Source organism: Pogoniulus pusillus, chromosome 10 (assembly GCF_015220805.1).
Source record: "Pogoniulus pusillus isolate bPogPus1 chromosome 10, bPogPus1.pri, whole genome shotgun sequence".
NCBI classification, from domain to species: Eukaryota; Metazoa; Chordata; class Aves; order Piciformes; family Lybiidae; genus Pogoniulus; species Pogoniulus pusillus.
The window spans coordinates 4180048-4191361 of record NC_087273.1 but is presented as its reverse complement, the minus strand read 5'-3'; positions in this window follow the sequence as shown (position 1 = coordinate 4191361).

Sequence of the window (11314 nt, the reverse complement as noted above, 5' to 3'; positions counted from 1 at the left end):
AGAGGAGGCTCAGGGCAGAGCTCATTGCTGTCTGCAACTGCCTGAAGGGAGGCTGCAGCCAGGTGGGGTTGGGCTCTGCTGCCAGGCAAGCAGCAACAGAAGAAGGGGACAGAGTCTCAAGTTGTGCCAGAGGAGGTCTGAGGAGGTCTAGGCTGGATGTTGTTAGGAAGTTGTTGTCAGAGAGAGTGATTGGCATTGGAATGGGCTGCCCAGGGAGGTGGTGGAGTTGCTGTGCCTGGAGGTGTTGAAGCCAAGCCTGGCTGGGGCACTTAGTGCCATGGTCTGGTTGCTTGGCCAGGGCTGGGTGCTAGGCTGGGCTGGCTGAGCTTGGAGCTCTCTTCCAACCTGGCTGATTCTATGATTCAGGCAGGGCAGTGGAGAGCCTGGCTGTATCCAAAATCATTTCCAGAAGTGAAGGTCTGTGCAGTGCTGTGATGAATAAGGAGCTCAGGGCCGTGGTCTAACAGCTGTGCACAGGAAGAGGTTAGGCTGTGGTTGGACCAAATGATCTTAAGGCCTCTCCCAAGCAGGAGTTTCCATAATTCCATTCACATCCAATGCAGCAGCAGTGTGCAGACTGAGGGAAGTCCAGACACATCCAGACAGGGCTGGAAAATTTCCAGAGGAGGAAACTGCACAGTTACTCTGGGCAGCCTGTGCCAGTGCCCTGGGACCCTTATAATAAAGTTCTTCCTCCTGTTGAAGTGGAACTTAGAATCATAGAATCAGGCAGGGTTGGAAGGGACCACAAGGAGCAGCCAGTGACAACCCCCACTGCCATGCCCAGGGACATCCTACCCTACAGCAGGCTGCCCACAGCCTCAGCCAGCCTGGCCTGAAACACCTCCAGGGAAGTGACCTCAATCCCCTCCCTGGGCAACCCATTCCAGCCTCTCACCACTCCTGCTCAACAACTTCCTCCTCACCTCCAGGCTGACTCTCCCCACCTCCAGCTTTGCTCCATTTCCCCCAGTCCTGTCACTCCCTGACAGCCTAAAAAGTCCCTCCCCAGCTTTTTTGTAGCCCCCTTCAGATCCTGGAAGGCCACAAGAAGGTCCCCTGGGAGCCTCCTCTGCTCCAGCCTGCACAGCCCCAACTCTTTCAGTCTGTGCTCACAGCAGAGCTGCTGCAGCCTCTGAGCATCCTCCTGGCCTTTCTCTGGACCTGCTCCAGCATCTCCACATCCTGCTTGTCCCAGGGGCTCCAGAACTGGATGCAGTGTTCCTGTGCTGCAGTTCCCATCCGTTGCCAGGTGATGCCAAGCTTTGCCTCTCCAGTGCTGCTTCACTGCTGCCCCTTCAGACGACCTCCTCTGGTTAGTTCAGGAGGCAAGGTCAGACGCAGCAGACAATGGACTGCTCTCAGGCAGAGCTGTCAGATGAAGCTGGCTGCCCCCAGCTGATGAAATGTTAATTTACTTTGCCCTTGTCCTTTGCAGACAGTTCCCTCCCCGTGCTGGCCACGCCAGGCTCCTCCAGGTGTTCATTTGCTGGGGGAGATGTGTTTGTTCTGCTCAGGGTACCACAGTCTGTTCTCCTTTGGTGCCAGGCTGATGAAAGCAATAAATTATTCAGGCCAGGCAGGTCTGAGATGCTGACTCACTGCTGCTGCCTATTTTGGAGGTCTTCTTTTCATTAGCTGCAACATTAATAGGGCCAAAACATGCAGCTGGCTGGAAGAGCCCTCTGAAATTGCCCTGCTCTCCTCAAACCTCAGGCTCTCTTAAATGTTGTCAGGTGGTGTGCCTCGTTCTGTGGAGGGAAATGTGCCCTGCATTGGCCAAGAGAAAGTTAATCCATGGAATCGTGGAAGTGCTTTGGTTGGAAAAGCCTTCTGAGATCATCTGACCTTGCCTCTTGAACTAACCAGAGGAGGTCATCTGAAGGGGCAGCAGTGAAGCAGCGCTGGAAAGGCAAAGCTTGGCATCACCTGGCAACCGATGGGAACTGCAGCTCAGGAGGTTCCACCTCAGCAGGAGGCAACCGATGGGAACTGCAGCTCAGGAGGTTCCACCTTAGCAGGAGGGGACTGATGGGAACTGCAGCTCAGGAGGTTCCACCTCAGCAGGAGGGGACTGATGGGAACTGCAGCTCAGGAGGTTCCACCTCAACAGGAGGAAGCACAGAAGCCCAGAATCAGTCAGGGATGGAAGGGACCACAAGGATCATCTAGTTCCAACCCCCCTGCCATGGGACAGGGACACATCTTACATCAATTTAAGCCTCTCGCCCCAAAATTTAGCATCTCACCCCAAAATTTAGCATCTGACCTCAATTTACATCTTGCCTCCATTTTATATCTTACCCCAAAATTCAGCATCCTACCTCCACTTGGTATCTTACCCCAAAATTTAGCATCCTACTTCAATTTACATCTTAGCTCCATTTTAGGTCTTACCCCAGCTTAGCATCTTACCCCAAAATTTATCATCTTATCTCCATTTTATATCTCACCCCAAAATTTAGCATCCCACCCCAAAGTTTAGCATCTTACCCCAAAATTTAGCATCCCACTTCAATTTATATCTTATTGTGAGGGTCCCAGGGCACTGGCACAGGCTTCCCAGAGAGGCTGTGGAGTCCTCTACTCTGGAGCCTTTCTGGATGTGTTCCTGTGCCACCTGTGTTGCATTCTCTGGTCCTGCTCTAGCAGAGAAGGTGGGACCTGAAGATCTGAGGGCTGGGGGTCAGGAGGGGGGGACAGGCTCTGCTCACTGCTCCCTGGGATAGGACAAGGAGCAATGGATGGAAGCTGCAGCACAGGAGGTTCCAGCTCAACACAAGGGGGAACTTCTTGACTGTAAGGGTCCCAGAGCCCTGGCACAGGCTGCCCAGAGAGGCTGTGGATTCTTCTACTCTGGAGCCTTTCCAGCCCTGTCTGGATGTGTTCCTGTGTGCCCTGAGCTAGCTTGTGTGGCCCTGCTCTGGCAGGGGGGTTGGACTGGATGATCTCTTTGGGTCCCTTCCAACCCCTGACATCCTGTGATGCTATGATCCCTGCGCGACCTGCGCTGGATTCTGTGGTCCTGGAAGTGTCACCTCCCAGTTCTCTGTCAGCTCAATCCAGTGCAAATTTCTCATCTCTTACCCTGCCTGTGAAGCCCTTGCACACTCTCTGCTCCCTGGTGCTGCACAGCTGTGTGTGACCGCAGCCACCAGCAGCAGCAGCAGCAGGCAGATGCCGCTGGCAGCATCGCGGCAGTGTCCTCACTCGACACAGCCCCGCTCCTGCTTTGCTCTTGCTTTCCTTTTCTCCCCCTGCCTCTGGCTGCGGGGAGGAGGGGCCCTGTGCTATCCAAAGGTCAAACACATAACTTTGCAGCTCTCAGCCGTCTCTATCCTTTTCTTCTGCAATTCTTCTCTCTGATTAAACTTCCAGATGAGTCTGGGCACTGTTGCGCAGCCCTTCACATTGAATGATTCGATGCATCACTTGCTCCTGGCACTGCTCGGGGGGCTGCCACCTCCACTGCAGCCTGCCACCTTCTCCTCTAACTGCCTGACATCCTCCAGCATTTCTTTTGTGCTCCCAGGTGCCTTTTTCCGCCCCCACCCCCCCCCCCTCCTTTCTAGTGAGGTCTGGAGAGGGAAAATGCTGGTGGACAACCCTGAGATAAATTACCTCCTAGCCCAGGATTTGCTTTTGTGGCTCCCCTGACAGGAGGGGAAATTCTTCCCTTCCTATGGAGCTTTGTATATTCCTTTAAAATAAAATAGAAAGCTACAAATGGGGAGGTTCAGACTGGATGTTAGGAAAAAGTTCTTCACCATGAGGGTGCTGAGAGCCTGGCACAGGTTGCCCAGGGAGGTGGTGGAAGCCTCATGCCTGGAGGTGTTTAAGATAAGGTTGGATGAGGCTCTGGGCAGCCTGATCTAGTGTGAGGTGTTGGAGGGTTGGAACTGGCTGATTCTTGTGGTCCCTTCCAACCCTGACTGATTCTATGATTCTATTTCCTCTCCCTCTGTCACCAAACCCTTTAAATCAATCAAACCCTTTAAACCCAACCTGAGGAGCAGACTTTCATTTATCAGTTGCTGCACTGCTTTGGTTGGAACTAGGTGATCCTTGTGGTCCCTTCCCACCCTGACTGATTCTATGATCCTATGAAAGTAAAAACTGCCAACAACTCCCAGCCCTACAACTTGTCCTGCATCCAGATCCCTGCCCCACAGCTGAGCCTCTTTAAATGACCAGAGGAACAACCACTCAGCCTTCTGCAGAGGGTACAGCAAGGGGAACGAGCTGCTGTGGCCAAAGAGGGGTTTGCTTCTCTTTCTTTTGGGTGGCTTTGGTGGGTTTGTTCCTCCTTGTAGCTCAGATGATGTCACTTTCTACCCTGTCACCCAGTGGGGCTTGTCAGATGGATGTGGAGAGTGGAGAATGCAGTGAGGATCTTCTCTGTGCTGAGCAATAGCTAAAGGATGGAGCTGTTTCAGTGGTGCCCAGTGCCAGGACAAGGGGCAAATGGGTACAGCTTGGAACCCAGGAGGTGTCACAACCTGGAACCCAGGAGGTTTGACCTGAACATGAAGGGTGGGGGGCAAGAAGCAGAGACCAGGCTGTTTGCAGCCATGTTCTGTGAGAGGACAAAGGGCAGTGGGCACAGACTGGAAGCCAGGAGGTTCCACCTCAACATGAGGAGAAACTTGTTTGGTGTGAGGCTGCTGGAGGCCTGCAGCAGGCTGCCCAGAGAGGTTGTGGAGTCTCCTTCTCTGCAGACTTTCAAGACAGCAACAGATTGCCCAGGGAGGTGGTTGTGGCCCCATCCCTGGACCTGTGTGTACAGGGATAGCTGAAATGCTGCTCCTCTCTCACTACAGCAGCAGCAGCCTGCAGCCCCCCTCTGCTGTCCCCACTGCCTTTCCCAGCCCCCCTACTGCAGCCCAGCCACTGGGAATCAGCATCACTAAACCACCTTAGCCAAAGTGCCTGAGCACAGAATCACAGAACATCAGGGACTGGAAGGGACCTCCAAAGCTCATCCATCCCAACCCTCCTGCCAGAGCAGGATCACCAATACCACACATCCAGGCAGGTTTTGAATGCCTCCAGAGAGGGAGGCTCCACTACCTCCCTGGGCAGCCTGTGTAGCTCTGCCTTTTCCTGGTCACTTTTGTCAGTGGAAAGGGAAAATAATTAGCAGAAAAATAATATTTTCAGTGACAGTGCAGGGCAATTAGTCTCCCAGGGAGAAGATGTTGGTAGCAAGGGGCTTCACACAGGGAGCCTTTGTCATTTTATGGATGCTCATCTGTCAGCTGTCAGCTGCTTTCAAAAGAGCTTTGCTGAGGATGTTTTCCCTCTGCACCTTTCCCATCGTGGTGGCCCAGCCCTGCCTGAAGGAGCCATCACTCTTGCTGTTTGCCCAGGCACAAAGAGCCAGGAGGCAGCAGTGTTGCTGTGGCTGCAAAGCATGGGGTGAGGGGTTGAGGGGTGCCTGGGACAGCAGCTGGGGTGCTCCCAGGGCTGTGCTGCAGAGGGTGGGCAAAAGGTTTGCTTTGCCAGGCAGAGGAGGCTCAGCAAACAGAGTGGGGCTTCCCTCAGTGGAAGGCCTGACCTTGGTTCTTGTGTGGGAGGATGTCCCACTCAGCTCCAGTATTTCACAGGACTACAGAAAGCATCTAGAGACCTCTGAGCTCATCCAGTCCAACCCTCGACCCAGCACTGCAGGGGCAGCACCAAACCGTGTCCCTCAGTGCCAGGTCCACACAGTGCTGGAGCACCCCCAGGGGTGGTGACTCCAGCACTGCCCTGGGCAGCCCATTCAGTGTCTCAGAGCCTTCTCAGTGAAGAGGATTGAAGATGATTGACTGAAGATGTGCCACACTTCTCCTAGTCTTTCCCTTCTCTTGCTCTGGGGCATCCTTCCCAGGATGCATTCATTCTCTCCACATGAGAGTGGAATTACTGCAGGCAAGCACTGAATTTCCAGCTCTGAATGCCTCAGGGGATGCAGCACTGCCTCCTGTTCTGGAGCCTCCCCAGCACAAGACAGACATGCATGTGTTGGAGAGGGTCTGGAGGGCACCACAAAGATGATCAGAGGCCTGGAGAGCCTCCTCTATGGGCAAAGAGTTGGGGCTGTTTGGCCTGGAGAAGACTGCAAGGAGACCTAGAGCAGCCTCCCAGTACCTGAAGTGGCTCCAGGAGAGTTGGGGAGGGACTTTTGACAAGGGCTGGGAGTGCCCAAGGAGAATGGTTTGAATCCAGAGCAGGGCAGATTTAGCTTGGACACCAGGGAGAAGTTCTGCAGTATGGGGACTGGAGCAGGTTGCTCAGAGTAGTTGTGGACATCTCATCCCTGGAAATGTTTATGACCAGGCTGAATGAGGCCTTAGCAGCCAGGGCTGGTGGGAAGTGTCCCTGCCCATGGCAGGGGGCTGGAACTGGATGATCTTGAAGGTCCCTTCCAACCCAACCCATGCTGTGATTCTATGGGGCTGACAGGTGTTGGTGATTTCTCCTCAGGGCTGTGGCCTCCCCTGTGAAGTGATAAAGGAAGTGATTGGAGGAGCATCTGAAGAGCTTTGGTGTGGTGGAAGCAGCAGCTGAAGTCCTCTCACACCTTTCTGCTCCTGCCTGCTGGAGGATGACTCAACTGCAGCCCCAGCCCTGCCACAGCAAGGAGAAGGGGAACTACCCAGGTGAGTGTTTGCTCAGCTCTAGGGTTGCACCCTGGCTGCTCACCCCTCTGGGGCAAGATTGGGTTTGTTTGTGCTTAGAGCAAAAGGGTGTTTGGGGCTTTCTGCTGTTTCATGTGTGGCTTCATTTTAAAAGCAGTAGCCAGGGCAAGAGCTGCCCTGGAGATGAGTTGTACTGTGGGGGGTCAAGCAGATGCCCCAGTCATGAGGAGCCTTTGGAATTTCACCTGTTCTGGGCAAAATCAGCAGGGAGGTGACTGGAGATGAGTCTTAGGAAAAAGAATCTGCAGCCAAACATGGGGGGAGGCTGTGTGCCTGCAGGGAATCAGAAACAAGCAGCTTGGAAGAGACCTCCAAGCTCATCCAGGCCAACCTAGCACCCACCCCTAGACAAGCAACCAGACCATGGCACTAAGTGCCCCAGCCAGGCTTTGCTTCAACACCTCCAGGAACTCCACCACCTCCCTGGGCAGCCCATTCCAATGCCAATCACTCTCTCTGACAACAACTTCCTCCTAACATCCAGCCTAGACCTCCCCTGGCACAACTTCAGACTCTGTCCCCTTCTTCTGCTGCTGCTTGCCTGGCAGCAGAGCCCAACCCCACCTGGCTACAGCCTCCCTTCAGGGAGCTGCAGGCAGCAATGAGCTCTGCCCTGAGCCTCCTCTTCTGCAGGCTGCACACCCCCAGCTCCCTCAGCCTCTCCTCACAGGGCTGTGCTCCAGGCCTCCCACCAGCCCTGCTGCCCCTCCCTAGACACCTTCCAGCACCTCAGCATCTCTCTTGAGGAGGGAGAGCACTGCCATGAGCACAGCACAGGGAGATTAGCTGAACCCTGGAAAGCTGCACACTGCCTCAGCTAGCCAGGAGCATCTTTCTTCCCAACACTTTTCTTTGACCTACCTGAAATGCTCCTGCTCCTCTCTTGCTTTATTTGGTTGGGTTTTTTTCCCTCATTTTTGGTGCATCCAAGAAGTAAATGCCAAGACCTCAGAGAATCACAGAATGGGCTGGAAGGGACCTCAAAGCCCCTCTAGTTCTAACTCCCTGCTTAGCTGCACACTCTGCCTCAGCTAGCCTGGGATGTCTTTCTTCCCCACACTTTGCTTTGACCTACCTGAAATGCTCCTCCTCCTCTTTTGCTTTGTTTTGGGGATTTTTTCCCCTTCATTTTTGGTGCATCCAAGAAGTTAAACTCTAGCAGAGGGTGAGGGCAGCAGGCAACGTCCTGCAAAGCCACCAGCTTAGGGGTGTGTAAATGCCAAGACCTCAGAGAACCACAGAATGGGTTGGGTTGGAAGGGACCTCAAAGACCTCCTAGTTCTAAGCCCCTGGTTAGAACTGGTTTATTGGCTGTGACTAAAGAAGCAGTGTGGGGGGAGGGAACCGAAGGCCAGAGACCTCTGCCTCCTTCCAGCTTCTGCTGCTGTGGCTCAGTGAGGCTTGTGAGTAGCTGCAAAGGCTCCCCTGGTGGAGTCAGGTTGCTGCTTTGTTAATGCCATTCACAAACGCACGCTGGGTGTCCAGAGCAGCACTTAAACCCCTGAGCATCAAAAGCTTTTTGTGTGTTTGAGAAGCTTGAAAGGGAAACTGAAGTAAAAGCCATGAGAGACCAGAATAAAGTGGAGAGTTTTCTTTTGGAAGCCAGCAGGAGGTCGTCTCAAGCCTGATGGCTTGCACAGGAGCTGTGCCGGGGTCGAGGGGGTGGAAGTCTCTGCGATGGCAGCAGGGAAAGCAGCTGCACCTTTAAGCCAGCACTGTGCAGAGGGCAGGGGCCCAGGGCAGCATCAGTAGGTGGCTGTGAGAGAAAGAGGACTTGGACAGGCTGGTCAGGTGGGCCCGTGCCAACCTCATGAGGTTCAACAAGGCCAAGCAGCTACACCTGGACTGGAGCATTCCCAAGCACAGATCCAGGCTGAGTAGAGAATGGGCAGAGAGCAGAGCTGAGGAGAAGGAGCTGGGGGGTGCTGGGGGAGGAGCAGCTCAACAGGAGGCAGCAAAGTGAGCTGGCAGCCCAGAAACCAGCCCTGTGCTGGGCTGAGCCCCAGCAGTGTGGGCAGCAGGGGCAGGGAGGGGATTCTGCCCCTCTGCTCTGCTGAGACCCCAGCTGCAGTGCTGAGGCCAGCTCTGGAGCCCCCAGCACAAGAAAGGCATGGAACTGTTGGAATGGGTCAATGATCAGAAGGCTGGAGAACCTCTCCCAGAGAGCAGAGGCTGTTTCTTCCAGAGCTGCTGCTTGCTCATGTTCTCCACATCTCCTATGATGCATCTTCACATCTCATCAACTGAAGCTTTCAGCCTACACCTGGAGGTGGCAACCCTACTTTTGAGGTACTGGCACACAGCCAGCAGCTCTGTGTCCTCTGCACACAGATCCTGTGTTAGAAGGTCAATGTCCTCAGCCTGCTCCCAAGTTCACTTTGACATCAGTGAGGGACATCTTCAGCTGTGTAATTCATGGCAAGACCTGGTCACACCCTGCCTGCTGCATCCAAAGGAGGATGCTGCACCTCTTGGTCCAGAGCAGGAGCAGAGCACACAACTCTGTCCCTCCTTGTGCAAAATAACACTGTCAGCAGGGAAGCATCCAAATTGGATCTCACAGAATGGTAGGGACCTCTGGAGATCATCCAGTCCAGTCCCCTTGCCAGAGCAGGATCACCCAGGGCAGGTCACACAGGAATACATCCAAGTGGGATTTAAATCTCTCCAGATGAGACTCCCCAGCCTCTCTGTCCCCACTTGTGCAAAACAGTGCTTCCATCCCAGCTCCCACTGCAGTTGGAGCAGTGGGGACCTGCTTCCCAGGTCTGCTCCAGGGCAAATGCCCCCAGCAAACAGGCTTTGAGCTGGGTTAGGGCTGTGCCTCCAGGTCTGGGTCCTGTGCAATGTTTTGATCTCTTTTTGGGTCTTCTCACAGAATGTTAGGGGTTGGAAGGGACCCCCAGAGATCATCCAGTCCAGCTCCCCTGCCAGAGCAGGGTCACCCAGCTTAGATCACACAGGAATGCAGCCAGGAGGGGCTGGAAAGGCTCCAGAGAAGGAGACTCCACAACCTCTCTGAGCAGCCTGCTCCAGGGCTTTGTCACCCTCACACCAGAGAACTTTCTCCTCACGTTGAGCTGAGTCCTTCTCTGTCCCAGTTTGTATCCATTGCTCCTTGGCTTACTGCTGTGCACCACCAAAAGGAGATTTGCCTCCTCCACTGCACACCCACCCCTCAGACAGTGACAGACACTGAGCAGATCCCCTCTCAGCCTTCTCCTCTCCAGACTCAACAGCCCCAGGGCTCTCAGTCTCTCTCCACAGGGGAGATGCTCAAGTCCCCCACTCACCCTCGTGGCTCTCCCTTGGGCTCTCTCCAGCCGGTCTCTGTCTCTGCTGATCTGGGGAGCCCAGAACTGGACACAGTATTGCAGCTGTGCTCTCAGCAGGGCAGAGCAGAGAGGGAGAAGAACCTCCCTAGCCCTGCTGGCCACACTCTTCTGAATGCACCCCAGGATGCCCTTGGCTCTCTTGGCCACAAGGGCACACTGCTGGCCCATGCAGCACTTGCTGCCCACCAGCACTGCGACCTCTTTCTCTTCAATCTTAGAGCTGGCAAGCAGTGAGAACCTTCTTCTGCAATGGCAGCCCTTTGTCCTTATGCCTGTGGTGAAGGTGGCTGCATCCTCTGCAGAGCATGACCTGGGTCTGCAGCACCTCCTGTTAGTTCATGGAACTGTTTCCGTGGCTTCATGGCAGCAGAGGATCTTGCATGAGAGGCACTGAGAACTGGAAAGAAATCCTTCTCTGGGATAAGCAATAACATTGACCTTGGCTGAGCATAACACGGCCTTGCTCCCAACACCCCTCCTCTCCAGCTCCTTTGAAACCTCAGGGCCTAAGCAGGTCCCTTTCTGGGCAGAGTTGAGTCTTTTTTTTTCCTGTTGCAGTGCTCCAGCACCCTCCTGCTGCACATCTTGTTCCTCACATCCAACCTCAATCTGCTCTGCTCTCATGTCAAACCATTGCCTTCTCCTTGTCCCTGCAGGCCTTTGGGAGCAGTCCCTCTGCAGCCTTCTTGTAGCCCCTTTGGGTACTGGCAGGCTGCTCTGAGGTCTCACTTCTCCAGGAGGAGCCTTCTCTTCTCCAGGCTGAACCCCTCCAGCTCCCTCAGCCTGTCCCTGTAGCAGAGCTGCTCTGGACTGTGGAGTGCACTAAGCACACCCAGAACCCACCACTCAGAAGAGCACCTGTGGGGTGCACTAAGCACACCCAGAACCCACCACTCAGAAGAGCACCAGTGGGGGCTGTTGGTGGCCCATGGCTGGTGCAGCACAGCAGCAGGCTGTGCAGAGGGCTACTCAGCAAGTGGCTTTCAGTGCACCTTTGTGTGCTGAGGGTTGGGGCTCTTGCAGGTTTGTGGAACCACAGAATTGTCAGGCCTGGGAGGAACCTCAAGAACCATCCAGTTCCAACCCTCCTGCCATGGGCAGGGATGCCTCACTAGAGCAGATTGCCCAGAGCCACATCCAGCCTGGCCTCTAACACCTTCAGGGATGAGGCTTCCACCACCTCCCTGAGCAACCTGTGCCAGGCTCTCAGCACTCTCATGATGAAGAGCTTCTTCCTAACATCTAATCTAAATCTCCCCTCCTCTAGCTTGGATCCATTCCCCCCAGTTCTGCCAC